This window comes from Callospermophilus lateralis, chromosome 6 (genome assembly GCF_048772815.1).
Source record: "Callospermophilus lateralis isolate mCalLat2 chromosome 6, mCalLat2.hap1, whole genome shotgun sequence".
Taxonomy (NCBI): Eukaryota; Metazoa; Chordata; class Mammalia; order Rodentia; family Sciuridae; genus Callospermophilus; species Callospermophilus lateralis.
Window position 1 is genome coordinate 126,418,308 of NC_135310.1, and position 14,904 is coordinate 126,433,211.

Consider the following 14,904-nt stretch of genomic DNA (forward strand, 5'->3'; position numbering starts at 1 on the left):
CCATCCCCGCGGTCGCCGGTCCTAGCCAGCAGCCCAGTCTCTGGCGCTGCGGACCCAGGCCCGCTCCCTGCCCATCCCCCGCCGCCCTGAGTTCCCCACAAAGAGCACCGCCAGGGGGCCTGCTGCTACCCGCTCAGGGCCCCCCACACGCAGGCCCCAGGAGGGGTTGGCGCCCCTCCCTACTCCCCCTTTTCTGGGCCTGGTTCCTGGAGAGAGGCGAGGGGGAGAGCCCTAGGGCACTGGGGAAGGAGCGGGTTCCCACAGGCCCGGCGCCCAGCCCAGCAACAGGAACCAGAAGGGGGAAGGGAACAGGGCTCACCTGTCCAGCCAGAGTCGCTCTTTTCACACCACCAACCTTTGCTTCTCTCTGGCGCTTTCTGGGGCCCCGTCCTCCACAGCCCTACCTAGATTGCCCCAGATCCTGATGGAGGGCCACCCTCTTCCAGCCCCCCTCCTCTCTCTATCCCCTCCTTTCAGTTCCTCTCCCTGGCAGCCCACTCCCCAGTCTTCTCTGGATCTCTAGAGTGTAGATTATCAGACCCTGGTTCCCCTGGACTCCCTGCCCAGGCTCAGAAATCCTCCTTAGGGCAAGCTTTCCTTAGGCCCAGCCAGCTCTGGCCCTGGTGGGGACAGGAGGGTCGGATCACTGGCAAAGAGAAACTAGAAATGGAACCAGGACGAATTTAGTGGTGGGGAGGAGGAAGAGGAAGGATACTGGTAACATCTGGTAGGGGCTGATCTTTGTTTGGGGCAGTACTGGAGATTGAACCTAGGGCCTTGAGCATGCTAGGCAAGCATTCTACCACTGAGCTACATTCCCAAGAGGAGGAAGAAGAGAGAGACACACTGAAAACCAGACACAGCCAACAAAGATGAAAAGATGAAAGCAGAACAGATAGACAAGAGAGAACTGCTGGGCAGTGAACAGGTGAGGTAGGAGACAGAAGAGCTTGTCATGGGGGATGTTTCAGCACCACCTGTCAGCCCCACCTCTCTCCACAACCCCACACCTGCCAACCACCTAGACAATGTCAGATCACAATAAGGTCTGGCTGTATTGCTGATCTCCACCCCATTGCACCTCACAGCTGATATAAACTCACACCCTGTGTACAGTTTCAAACAACAGTCCCATCAAAGAAACATGAAGTCCCAATCAGACAAGTACACAAAAGCACTACCAGGAAGAGGCTGACCCTTTGGAAAGGCCTAGGCATACACGGGCATAGGTTCACAAACCCAACAACACTCCAGCTGCTAAGGGACCTGCTAACAGCACCATGGTCACTGGGAAAAGTGCCTCTTGCCCTCCCCCCAAACCCCCAGAGATTCCCTAGAGCACCTACCCCTGTGCGCCAGCCTCTGGGAAATCTGGAGCGGGAGAGGCGTGCCCGGGGTGGAGCCAGGCTGGGGGTGGGGCCAAGGCTTCCCCAGTAACTTCACCTGGGTCTGCACTTAGCCCCTCCTCCCAAGAGCTGTTTTCTGGGGAAGCCCTGGGAAGATTGGCCAGGCCTAGCTACAGCTCCTCACATCCTAATGGGACATTCCACACCCTAGGCCCATGCTGATATGGACAGAAGTGTCCACTGGGGAGAGTAGAGGATGCCAGAGAGTCCTGAAAGCATTGCCCACTCTTCTCATTCTCCCAGATGAAATTCCTAGTCGGTGATGCCCACCTCACCCAGCCCAGGGCTGGAGGAGTTGGAGGGATGCAAGGCTGGGGCCCAGTGGAATCAAGTGACAACGGAAAGGGGTCTGGAGCCGGCTGGAATGCGGGGCTTGGAGCCGAGATTCCCAGGGGCCAGAGAGGGAAATCCCAGCCATCCTGGGGCCCACAGAACAACACCAAAAGCCAAGAGTTTCTGCCCGCCATCCATAGCTCCCAGTGCCCATCCCTTATTTCTTATACTACTCTCAACCACAGAGGCCCCATCTCCTCCAGATCCCCAAAGGATCTTCCATCCCTCCCCCAAGCATGCCCTCTCAGCCTGGGCTGCTCTTCCCTTCAAGCCTATGGCCTCCTGCTGCCCAGGAAGGAGAGGAGGGGTAACAGCTGAAAAAATGTGAGGAGAGGCACGTAGAGAAGAAAGCCCAGCTCTGGGCCTGCAGAGGCCTACAGACCACCCGACCACTGCAGGAAAGCCCAGCAGGACCAGTGAGAGGGAGGATGGACCAGATGGGCCTTACAAAACATACACACACACACACACACACACACAATAGTCCCTTCTCTGAGATGCAACTGCCTCTGAGGGAAGCAGGTTGGGTCAGCAGCTGGGGAGAGTGGGAAGAAACTGGTGGGGGGAGGGGGAGGGAATGTGAAAGGCCCTAAGTGTAAGTCATAACTTAATGTCACCAAGTTTATTTTTTTTATTTATTTATTTTTTTTTTACCAAGTTTAAATGGGAAATCAAAGCCTGGAGTGTGAAGGAGGAAGAAGAGATGACCTAGCTCTGGGAGAAAGATGAGACAGAGTTTAGCTGTGGATAGCCTTGAGGAGGAAGAAAGACTATGGGGACAATAGTGATGGAACTCAGAGAGAGGCAAGAGAGAAACTGAGGCCTAGGCTGGGGAAACTGAAAGTGAGAGAGGGGAAAGGGGGGTGAGGACAGAGAGCACACACAGCAAAAGGTAGGAAGACCTCTTCAGGAGGAGACTGAAGTCTGGGGAGAAAAGGAACAGAGGAAAGGAAGAAACACAAACCTCAGAGAAGTGCCCTGGGAGGTAAGCGGACAATGGAGACATGAATCGAGGAAAAGGGGAGAGGAGAGGTTTGAGTGAAAGTGACACAGGGGGAAGAGGTGGGAAGAAACAAGACTGAGGCCCAGAGCTTGAAACCAAGGCACACACAGGGATGAGAAGTAAGAGGATGAGGAAGGAAGGGCCACTGCGGGACAGACAGGAGGGGAGCGGGGAGATGAGGCCCAAAGATGAATCCAACCTGTTTCTAGACTGCTGGACCCAGAGGCCCCTCCCCTCCCTTTGGGGACATCCAGCCCCTCAATCTATTTGCCACATGTGGCCCCCATCCATCCCTTCTTCCCCATCTCTATTCCCCATCCTTCCCTTCCTCCCACCACACCTCTAGCCAGGCCCACCTGGTAGGTAACTCCCCACAAAGGGGGAGGGGGGCTCAGCTTCAGTGCCTACTTCTGCTTTCCCAGTTCAGCTCTGATTTTCTCCCTCTCACCTCCAGCTCAGGATTCTCCTGGATCCTAGTCTCCCCAGCCTTGGGCCTTTGGGGTCCCAGCTCTGGGGCTGCTGAGGCTGCCTGGCTTTGTCCAAGCGTCCAGGGCCCGGGGCCCAGGAGCAGCTGCCCGGGCCAGCTGCGGCTGGCTTCAATGTGACCATGGCAACCCAACCGCTCCCCTTGCAGAGCCTCTCGGCCCCCGCAGAGAGAGGGAGGGGACAACCAGGCTGGGGAGAATGGGAGAGGAGGCTGAGAACTGTGAGACTGAGCCAAATGGAGACCCCAGACAAAGAGACCCCAAACAAAGGAAGGAGAATAGGTGAAAAGCAGCACTGACTAGCAGTGACTTAAGGCAGCTGCATCAGGTCCTGCAGAGAGGGAAGAGTGGAGCGGGACACTAGAGGACGGAGAAACCAGAATTGACTAGGGTGGTCCATCCATTGGAGACCTCTTTCTGGGTCTCTGACAATGCACTTCCTCTTTGTGGGATTTTGATTTTGCATCCTAAAAAGAAGCTGAATCCCAATATATTTGGCTGCTCCCAAAGTATGGTACAGTGAGAACCATCCCCAATTGCACCATGGCTATAGAAATTATCTTAAGCCAGAAGGTATCCTCAGATTTCAGGAACAACTCCCCATTTCAAACATACAATGACCTATCACCTGTTAAATACAAGCAGCATCTTCAGACAATGCACTCCAATTCTTGATTTGGAAACTGTGATCCTCAAAGCCAAATGCCTGATTGGACTTGGAGAGAGTGGGGCCAGAGGGAGGGAGTAATGATGCCTCTCACAGCATGTGAGAGGAAGCCAAGCATCTAATGGGGAGGGGAGAAAGCAAGGCTTTGCCAACTGAGAGGATTGAAATCACCACTCCCCATCTGGCTCCCCTTGGCTGTGTCCTGTACCACAACCTTACCTCATCAGTAGGATGGAGATCCAGGAGTCTGTCTGGGTGGTAATGACGTAACATCTGCAAAGTACAGGCCTATCTGATAAAGCAACCATTCAAACTCCACTAACATCAGCTCTCTCTGTGGCTTTCTGATGTGTCACTTGAGGCCTCTGAGTTCCACCTCCCAATTTATTCCACAGTTATTATTAAAGTGTGCACAAGGCAAGACTCTAACAGCAAGGATTATGAGAGAAAAAGGAGCAAGTATAAGAGAAGCGTGATACATTCCACCATGGGGCACTTACAGTCCAGAGGCAGAGCCAGGCATGTCAGGACTATAATGGCTGAAGACAGGCTGGCTGAGCTGTAGATGGAGCTGGAAGGGACTGTGAAGCCAGAAGAGGGCCAGGTCAGGTCTCATGAATGAGGTAGAAGGTGAGACTGAGAACTGGGCCTTAGATCAGATTCAGATATGCAGAGACTAGCGAGGGCAGGGAGGTACCAACTTCGGATGTGAACGTGCAGCTATGACTGGAAGCCTTGTCCATCCTAATGAGTAACATCAGAAAGGCAGTCTTGGACTCTTCTTCATAGTTTGGCATATTCTGAAGGTAAGGAGGAAGGGATCTGGGGTTTCAGCAGGGAAATTACATGATTGATTTGTGTTTTTTAATAAGTGGTTTCTGGGAACAGCATGTGGGATGCACTGTTCAGAGCAATGGCTGAGGGGAGGGAGGAGTTAATCCCATCTGTGTCCTACCCACATCCTCCTGTGGTTCACCTCCAGCCCCCAACCAGGAACATCATGAGGAAATGAACATCTTGAGGATCTTATGAAGGCACTGCACATACTGGGTCTTTTCTCATTTCCTCACCTATCCTGTGATGTCTCCTCAAGGACCTCTGACTTTGGGTGGAATAATGGCTGTACACAAAAACAAAACCAGGACCAGAGTGGTTGGAACTTGCCCTAGATCTGTGGCAAATTGCCACTTCCCGCCCAGGATTTCCAGATTCTTTTACCTCCCTCTTCCAAAATGGATGGGGATCTAGAACAACTCCTTGGGCTGCTGAACTGCACACACCCCTGATGGGAGGCCCCACCTTTGATGGACTTAAACCTTTAGTTTTTGTGGGCTTCACAGTCCTTGCAATTGACAGGAACACCATTGGGGGGCGCTCGCTGCACAGGTGACTAACGTCGACTACTGGCGGGCGCAAGTGAAAGTCCTCAAAGGCTGGAAAACCTGGGCGGAGAAGAGCCTGGAGCCACAGATCGGGAGGGACGTTTGAGAAAGACTAGCCGCGGGACTAATTAGAGAGCAATACACTGATATTCAGATATTTTGTCTTTTTTAAATATTATTTTTAGTTGTATACCTTTATTTATTTATTTATTTTTAATGTGGTGCTGAGGATCCAACCCAGCGGCGAGCGCTCTACCGCTGAACCACACAACCCTAGCCCCAATACGTTGTCTTTTATAGACAGAATCAGTTCTTCACTTTCTTTTCTGCTGTTCTTTGCTAAAAATCTTGTGGCTTGTTAGGATTATCCAGCCTCATCCTGTGCCAGGCTCTGCTCTCAGCACTTTCCAAATGCATTTTATTTGACCCTCATAGGAGCCCCGTGATGGGGCATTTTGATATATACCCACTCCACAGGTATAGAAACTGAGTTTAGAAAATTGAGTACCTTGCCTCCACTTCACACACAGAGAGACACACACACACACAGTCACACTCACACACTCAGTAACTGGCAGAGATGGATTCAAACCTGCATCTTTTCCACTCCATAGCTAAGATAGAATGGAAATTCTTAGCCAAGGTTGTTTTGCCTGCTCCAGAGGTCTATAGTAAGTTCTTATCCCTTCTTCCACAATCCTTGAAGGTCTTGGGATGCTGTCTTTCATTCTTCTAATGAATTCTTCAAAGAATACTGGTACACAAGTCATTCTTGTTTGTGTAAAAAAAAAAAAAAAAAAAAAAAGAATGTAGAGAGAGAGTAAAAAATGGCAAATGATTTGTTTAAGGTCACCCTGGAAGTCAAGGTCAGCACTAGGATACTAATTCAAACTAAAGTCTATGGATTCCTTAAGGACCCACAAATATCCTGTGAAAATTATGAAAGCCTGTGTTTTCGTTCCATTGGTAATTTTTGAAAACTATTAGAGGCATATTTGGATCATATATAACTGATCCTGGGCCCACATGTGAGGAGCTGACTAATGCTTGTGTTTATTCATTTATAGCTTCCATTGTCTTGGTTGTGTTTGTACCAAGTGAAGGGCAGGAGACAAGTACTAACATTTCTTAGCAATTTGAATAGACACAGAAGGGGAAGAGTTGAGTCATTGACAAGCACACAGTGGAATATTGTGCCAAGTTCAAAAGAACCTGCGTTGGGCAGCACATGTTCATGTTGCCAGCAGCAACTTCATTTCAGAAAAACAACACTATTCATCACATTAAATTAATGTTAATTTTTAAATTGCCTTTCTACTGTTGTTCTATTAATTGCTACTTTGTTTTGGTTTCATAACTGCTTAAATGCTGAAGCATAAAGAGTTCATAGCTAGCTATGTTCGCATACATGTAAATTACAAAAATAACTTAAGCCCACAAAAACTGATTTCCTTTCCATTCATACATCAAATATCCTATGAAAATTATGAAAGCCTGTGTTTTTGTTTTTGAAAACTATTAGAAGTTTTCATAATTTTTGAAAACTATTAGAAGTTTTCATAATTTTTGAAAACTATTAGAAGCATATTTGGATCATATATAACTGATCCTGGGCACACATGTGAGGGTGTGACTAATGCTTGTGTTTATTCATTTATAGCTTCCATTGTCTTGGTTGTGTTTGTACCAAGTGAAGGCCAGGAGACAAGTACTAACATTTCTACCCCTCCCAATGCGGCTAACATAAACCTGGGTTTCAGGAGTCTCCAAGGAAAACCTGTAATGATGGATGGAATCCTTGTTAAAGATCCAAAGCCTTCCTCACCCTCAGGACCAAGTATAAGGATGTTAGAACCAGGGGTTTCTAGGCTACTGAGTGGAATTCACAGAGGGAGGAGGTCATAGGACAGACACCTGGGGGTGGGGGACAAGGAAAATTTACAAGATAGTATCAAAAATTGTGGCCAAAACCTCCATCTTTCAGTAATTTACCAAAATGATGAATACAAAGGGAAAGAGAATAAGTACCATTTATATGTTTTCTATGCCTTTTAGAAGACATGGTGTTATTACCTTGGCCACATACAGGCAAATCTACAGAAGGGTGATATTGTAGACAGTACAGAAATGGGCACTGTTCTGAAAGAAATGCCCCAGAAATGTTACCATGGCAGAATGGGAAGAGTATATAATTTTGCCCAGCATGCTGTTGGCATTGTTGTAAACAAGCAAGTTAAGGGCGAGATTCTTGCCAAGAGAATTAATGTGCATATTGAGCAAAGTAAGGACTCCAAGAGCTATGATAGCTTCCTGAAAAGGGTGAAGGAAAATGATTTCAAAATTAGAAAGCCACTGGGCACGGTGGTGTACACCTGTAATCCCCAGGCTTGGGAGGCTGAGACAGGAGGATTGTGAGTTCAAAGCCAGCCTCAGCAAAAAGCAAGGCACTAAGCAATCAGTGAGACCCTATGCCCTTCTCTAAATAAAAGATAAAATAGGGCTGAGGATGTGGCTCAATGGTCCAGTGCCCCTGAGTTCAATCCCTGGTACCAAACACACACACACACACACACACACACATATACAAAATAAATAAATAAATAAAGTAAAATAAAGGAAAGAAAGAAAGAAAGTCAACAAGAAAGCACCAGCCTGCACCGGAAGTAGTATTTTGTGAAGACCAATGGGAAGAAGCCTGAGCCACTGGAATATATTCCTTATGAATTAATGGCAAAATAAATATTTAAAATTTCTTGAAAATTAAAAATAAAATACCCTCTGGACTCTTTTTTTAAAAAAATCAAAAATTGAAGTGAGATTGTTTAAATTTTTTCCCAAATAAGCATACACAAATTTTTTAAAAGAAATGGCTTTAATCTAAGGAATAAAATAGAAAAAGAGCTGGAGACAAAGCTCAATGGCCCTGGGTTCAATCCCCAGCAACACAAAAAAACAAAATTACATTTGAATTGGGCGCAGGTGGGGCACACCTATAATCCCAGAGTCTTGGAAGACTGAGGCAGGAGGATCACAAATTCAAAGCCAATCTTAGCAATTTAGCAAGGCCCTAAGCAACTTATCGAGGCCCTGTCTCAATATAAAGAGGGCTGGGGATGTGGCCCAGCGGTTATTGTCCCTGGGTTCAATCCCTGATACCAAAAGGAAAAAAAAAAAAGACTTGGGGGGAATGTTCTCAGAATGCCTGCAGCTGTACGCATTACATCCACAACCATATCCAGAGGCAGAAAGCCTTTCCCAGAAGTGTCCCTACATATTTCCCACATATCACTATCCCAGAGCCCACTCCTCCACCCATAATGGAGGAAGAATGGAAGTGATAAGTCTGGCTTAGATCAATTATATATACACCTTTAGGTTACAAAGGGACCTCCTTCCCTGAATATAGAAGAGGATAGCACTGAAACAATAAATAAAATTTGTGAACACTTTGTAATAAGGAAATAGAGGATGGCTGTTTTGTGGGCTCTGAAAACATCTTCTGCAAAGAGCTTTCCTAAAACTGAACTGGCTGTCTTTAAGGGACTTATCTACCATGCCAAGAAGGTTGGATTTTATCCAGCTGTCTGCGAGAAGTCTTTTTTTTTTTTAATTGTGGGGCATGGTGGTACACACCTGTAATCCCAATGATGCTGGAGGCTGACACAGGAGGATCACAAGTATGAGGTCAGCCTTAGCAATTTAGCAAGGCCCTCATCAACTTAGCAAGACCCTATCTTAAAATTAAAAAATAAAAAGGGCTGGGGATGTGGCTCAGTGGTACAACGCCCTGGATTCAATGCCCAGTACCAATTTTTTTTTTTTTTTTTTTTGCAGGGAGGGGGCTTCCAGGGATTGAATTCAGGGGCACTTGACCACTCAGTGACATCCCAGCCCTGTTTTGCATTTTATTTAGAGACAGAGTCTCACCCAGTTGATTAGGGCCTTGCTAAATTGCTGAGGCTGGCTTTGAACTTTCGATCCTCCTGTCTCAGCCTCCCAAGCCACTAGGATTACAGGCATGCACTGCATCTGACCCCCTCAAAAATTTTTTTTAATAAAAAAAGAACTTTACCTTTTCTCCCCTGTAGCGCTGTTGGGCCTGCAGGTCTGTGTGGATCCGCGGACCTGGGTCTCTGTCCCGCAGAATGGGGTTTGTTAAAGTTGTGAAGAATAAGGCCTACTTTAAGAGATACCAAGTGAAATTCAGAAGACGACGAGAGGGCAAAACTGATTACTATGCTCGGAAACGCTTGGTGATCCAGGACAAAAATAAGTACAACACACCCAAAATCAGGATGATACTTCGTGTAACTAACAGAGATATCATTTGCCAGATTGCTTATGCCCGTATAGAAGGGGATATGATAGTCTGCACAGCATATGCACATGAACTACCAAAATATGGTGTGAAAGTTGGCCTAACAAATTATGCTGCAGCATATTGTACTGGCCTGCTGCTGGCCCGCAGGCTTCTCAATAGGTTTGGTATGGACAAGATTTATGAAGGCCAAGTGGAGGTGACTGGAGATGAATACAATGTGGAAAGCATTGATGGTCAACCTGGTGCCTTCACCTGCTATTTGGATGCAGGCCTTGCTAGAACTACAACTGGCAATAAAGTTTTTGGGGCCCTGAAGGGAGCTGTGGATGGAGGCTTGTCTATCCCCCATAGTACCAAATGATTCCCTGGTTATGATTCTGAAAGCAAGGAGTTCAATGCAGAAATACATCAGAAGCACATTATGGGTCAGAATGTTGCAGATTACATGCGCTATCTAATGGAAGAAGATGAAGATGCTTACAAGAAACAGTTTTCTCAGTATATAAAGAATAACGTTACCCCTGACATGATGGAGGAAATGTATAAGAAAGCTCATTCTGCTATACGAGAGAATCCAGTCTATGAGAAAAAGCCCAAGAGAGAAGTTAAAAAGAAGAGGTGGAACGGTCCTAAAATATCCCTTGCCCAGAAGAAAGATCGGGTAGCTCAAAAGAAGGCAAGCTTCCTCAGAGCTCAGGAACGGGCTGCTGAGAGCTAAACCAAACAACAGTTTTTCTATGAAGTTTTTTCAGATACAGATAATAAACTTATTGAACCAGCAAAAAAAAAAAAAAAAAAAAAGAACTTTAAAAAAATTAAAGCTAGTCAAGAGTCACATGTCTATCTATGATCTCAACAACTGGGGAGACTGAGTCGGGAGGATCACAAATTCAAGGCCACCTTCAGTAACTTAGCAAGACCCTATCTCAAAATAAGAACAGTGGGGGCTGCGAATGTGGTTCAGTGGTAGAGAGATGTTGTTTGGCGTGGGTGAAGCCCTTGGTTTGATGCCCACTACTGCAAAAAATAAAACACACAAAAGAAAAAAGGCTGGGGGTCTGTGGATATAGCTCAGTTGGTAGAGTGCTTGCCTTGCATGCACAAGGCCCTGGGTTCGATCCCCAGCATCCCAAAGAAAAAAGAAAGAAAGAAGAGAGAAAAAAGGTGTGGTGGGTAATTTAGCGGTAAAGTGCCTCTGGGTCCAACCCCCAGTATATAAAAAAAAAGTGAAAAATAATGGCTCCTAGGCATGCTCAGATAAATGATGAGAGGAAGGAAAGTGAGACTAGAGGCAGGGTGCCAAAAAGAAGGTTATTTGTTGTGTGCTTTTAATTCTAAATCATGCACATAGTAGGAAACCAGAACTAGCAGGTAGGTGATATGCTCTTTGGATCACAGCACCAGCAAAAGGTCCCACCTGGAGACTCTCCTCCATGAACTTCACAGCTATTCATCATGGATAGAGCTGACTGAAGTACAAGATGAACCGTCATCCCAGACTGGGGTCCAGAACCACCTGGTGGTGGGAGGATGGAGCCTATCCTGAAAGTTTAGAGGGTAAGGTTGGAGGGGCTGAGCATAGTAAAAGGTGGCTCATGTGAGCGCTAAAATCTGCCACTGCACTCTCCCCCAACAGACATTGTGTCCAATCTAAGGCCCCAAAGTGACAGCCTAAGATACCTATTAGCTTGATTTTGTCCCTAAAGTATTCACCTGGGATAGGGGTAGTAGGGCCCAAGGGGCATCTCTTGCCTCTCACCCAGACTCCACAGAAACCACTGGCAAGGACTTCATAATAACCTGCCCTCGCCTAAGGGTGATAGTGATATGCGGGCAAGATGCTCTGTGCTGCCCAAGCCCCACCACCACCACCCTCCTGTTTATCAATGAAACCATCCACCCCTACCCCACAACCATGTGTTCACCAACTAAGAGTCAAAGCTCACATCATGCCTCTATGCATTTAAACTTCCACTTGCAAAGTCACCTGTTCACTTGCGCACAGCCCACATCATGGCCACATGCAGTCCATGAGCCACTTTCTGGAGGCACTCCTTCAGGTCAGCCATGTGCTCCATGAAAACCCATCACTGAGGACTGGGCAGTTGGAGGTAGGAGATGGGGGAGGACATTGGTCTTCAGCCATCTATCCTCCCACAATGGCATCAGCCTCTTAAATTATTAAGCTGACTTTATAACATCAATTCCAGAATATTCTACTTGTAAATAGAGAGAAATCATTCAAATTGGGAAGGCATCTCTCACATGATCCCATTCAGTAGCATGGTCTCTTCATATTTTTGAGGTCTGTGTTTTCAGATGGATAGACACATAACAGAGGGAGGGACTAAAGTTCCCGTGTTCCAAGTCACAGAACTGTCGGACTGAGCTGGAGCCTCAGCTGGGTGTCTCTGGGCAATGACTCCCCATCTTTAGCTCCTGGGGTCTGTAATTCTGGGCTATAGAGCAAGGTGGAGATGCAAGGTGGGGACTGAGGGTAAGATGAGAAGCAGGTGGGGCTCAGCTGGACTGTTGTTCATGGGATGTCCATGAGATCCTTCCCTTACTGTAGAGTCCCAAAGGCCAAAACACATCTCCTGTAGGTGCCATGAGGGAGTTGGGGAGACTTCACACACACACACACACACACACACACACACACACACAAGAAACTCCAAGGAAGTTTGGTTCTCAAGGTTTTCAACATCAAAATCCAAACAATGCATTGTCTGGTGAAGAACCAGTCGCTCCCTGCCATACCCCACCCTGCCAGGCCCCACCCTGCCAGGCCCTTGGGCTTCTCTGGACCCTGAGAGAATATCCCTCCTAGACCTCCCTTAGCACTCCTTCTTCAACCTTCTACCTTCCCCTTCCCCTTGGTGAAGCCTCCCTTGAAGAACCTTCCCCCAGAGTTTCCCATTTCCTCAACATCCCAGCACTGAGCTCCTTTCACTGCTGCTCCCCCAGGATCAGCAAATCCCTGGCCTCTTTTTGTATTTGTGAAGTCATCATAGTTATGCCTGGCTGGTCTCCACCACCCATTTTTCTGCTGTTGGGAATTGCTGGGAGTTTGGAAAACATAGTGTAGGTTGGAGAATAAAGAGCTGACCTGGAGACTTTGTCAAGTGTTTTTGTTTGCTTGTCACTGAGTGTTGAAACAAATTCTCCGACACCTTCAGCTTTGCAAGAGTTAATCTGCACTAGGCCCCAGCAGCCCAGCAGCAGGGGGTAGAGACATTTGCCTCCCCACAGTGAGGCTGGCTGTCAGGATCTATTTGTTTGAGAGTTGACAGGCTTTACACAAAAAACTCACCCAAGCACAAGCAGCATCCAGGCATAATGAACTTGACCCAGTAACAAAGTCTTGAACATTAAACCCTAAGTGCTTTTTAAATTTGGGTGTGTGTTGTTTTTGGTCTTGCACAGGACCATAAACTTTGTGAGTGCAGAGACCATGTTTATCTTGTACACCATGTGGCTAGCATGGAAGAGGAATTCAGGAAGCATTTGTTGAATAAAAAAGTAAGTGTGCCTTGCTTGTCACCATGTCTAGTCTTGTCCTGCCTCTGTGCTAACCTAAGAGAAAGCTGAATGTCCACATGGAAGCTCCACAAGACCCTGAGCACAGAGCCAGTGCTTGGGCAGCCCTTTAATGAAGTAGAAAACTGAAGAGAGGGAAAGGTTTTCCCCACTGGGCAGATATTCCCCTCCCAGCACTTGAGTTACATGGGGATGATGCTCAGCAGGAGCTGGTTGCAGTGTGTCTGGATGACTGAGTTTATGAACACATGGGGGGCTTCCCCTAGATTCCCAGAAATACATAAGCAAAGAAGGGCATTTTGCAGGTGTTGAGAAAAGACCCTGAAATTTCTGTTCTTACCTTAAGGTGGTCCCATCACCATAGGTGAGTGAGAGCCAAGAATACCCAGGTTATGATTTTATAATCCAATCTTGAATCTGTACCCCTGACTAATTATTACCACTAGAATGAGAGCACTGATCTGTTGGTGGTGGGGGTGGGGTGATGTTAGTGGAGTCCTGCTGCATGTAGTCTTGGGTTGGAAGTTCAAACAGAAAGAGAATGTGAAGCCAGTTTAGAGCTTCAGGGGATACTAATTCCTTTTCGGTGCCCTAGAAGATAGAGGGCAAGGGAGTAAGATTATTATCTGGGAGTCAAACAGTGGCTCTTACTTAAGATGAGCTCCTCAAGTTTAAATCTCTTCCTAAATAGAAGAGAGGGGGATAATGAAGGAAGAAGTCAGAATCCACAGGTAGCAAAACACCTGTACATAGGGACTGGGGATATAGCTCAGTGGTAGAGTGTATGTTCAGTATGCATGAGGCCAGGAAGGAAGGGAGGAAGGGAAAGAGAGATGAGACACACACACAGAGAAGGGACCCATAGAAGGAGTAGGAAGAGGAAAGCCCTCCAGCCTCTTGAGAAAATCAAAGACAAGTATTTCCCTTATCTCAAGTCCAGGGCAAGGGCCTTCAGTGGTACCCCCCAGAGAGTTTAATATGCATTCCCTGCATTTGGAGGACAGGGTGAGCTGGTGGCTGGCTTGTATCTGGAAGTGCAAAAAAATAAAAACAAGACACTAGCTATCCTCCCCTGATGGTAGAACGAGGGAAGTCGCTGGGTTGAGGTGCTGCCAGCCTTCCCAGAGTTCCCTGGGTTCCTGGACCAGATGTGGGACATAAGAGAGCTGGCACAGGATTATGTTAGATCCAGTCAAAAAGTGTCACCTGTGGGGCTGGAGTTGTGGCTCAGTGGTAGAGCACTTGGCCTGGAATGTGTGAGGCTAATTTTTTAAAAAATTAGCCCTTTAAGAAAAAAAAAAATGTCACCTGAAGGGTCTTTAAAGAGCAGTGAATTGCCAGATTCTTAGAAGCTGCAAAAAGACATGATTGACTAGCCTGAGAAAAGACATTTGCTCACATCAAGGAACCAAATGAGAATTGCTAGCAAAGGTATAATCAGGAAGGAAGGAAGGAAGGAAGGAAGGAAGGAAGGAAGGGAGGGAGGGAGGGAGGGAGGGAGGGAGGGAGGGAGGAAGGAAGATCCCAGAAGTTGTCTTATAAAAGGAAAAATCAGCTTTGCCTGCCAACCCAGGGAGTGCTGATGCCCCCTCACAAGAGCTCTACCCAGAGAAGTCTTCTCTAGGCCCTTCCCTCTCACCAATCCATCGCTGAAGAGGCCAAGATAGGGGAGGAAGGATAGAAGCACATACACAAAATAAGCCTGTATAGCTGGTACTGGTTCAGCTGCTAGGGGCAGAGAGCTGTATGTTAATTTTGCATGTGTGT

The 14,904-nt window shown here is 47.2% G+C and overlaps 1 non-coding gene and 2 pseudogenes across 1 annotated transcript; all 3 read left to right on the plus strand.

The window, feature by feature from the left end:
* Positions 1–7,272: 7,272 nt before the first annotated feature.
* LOC143402044 (large ribosomal subunit protein eL21 pseudogene) lies at positions 7,273–8,015 on the plus strand (annotated as a pseudogene).
* A 1,338-nt stretch (positions 8,016–9,353) lies between these two features.
* On the plus strand, positions 9,354–10,405 carry LOC143400797 (large ribosomal subunit protein uL18 pseudogene; annotated as a pseudogene).
* Positions 10,406–10,656: 251 nt separating this feature from the next.
* On the plus strand, positions 10,657–10,730 carry Trnaa-ugc (transfer RNA alanine (anticodon UGC)). Its single transcript has one exon. It is a non-coding gene; the product is annotated as a tRNA-Ala (tRNA).
* The last annotated feature ends 4,174 nt before the right edge of the window (positions 10,731–14,904 follow it).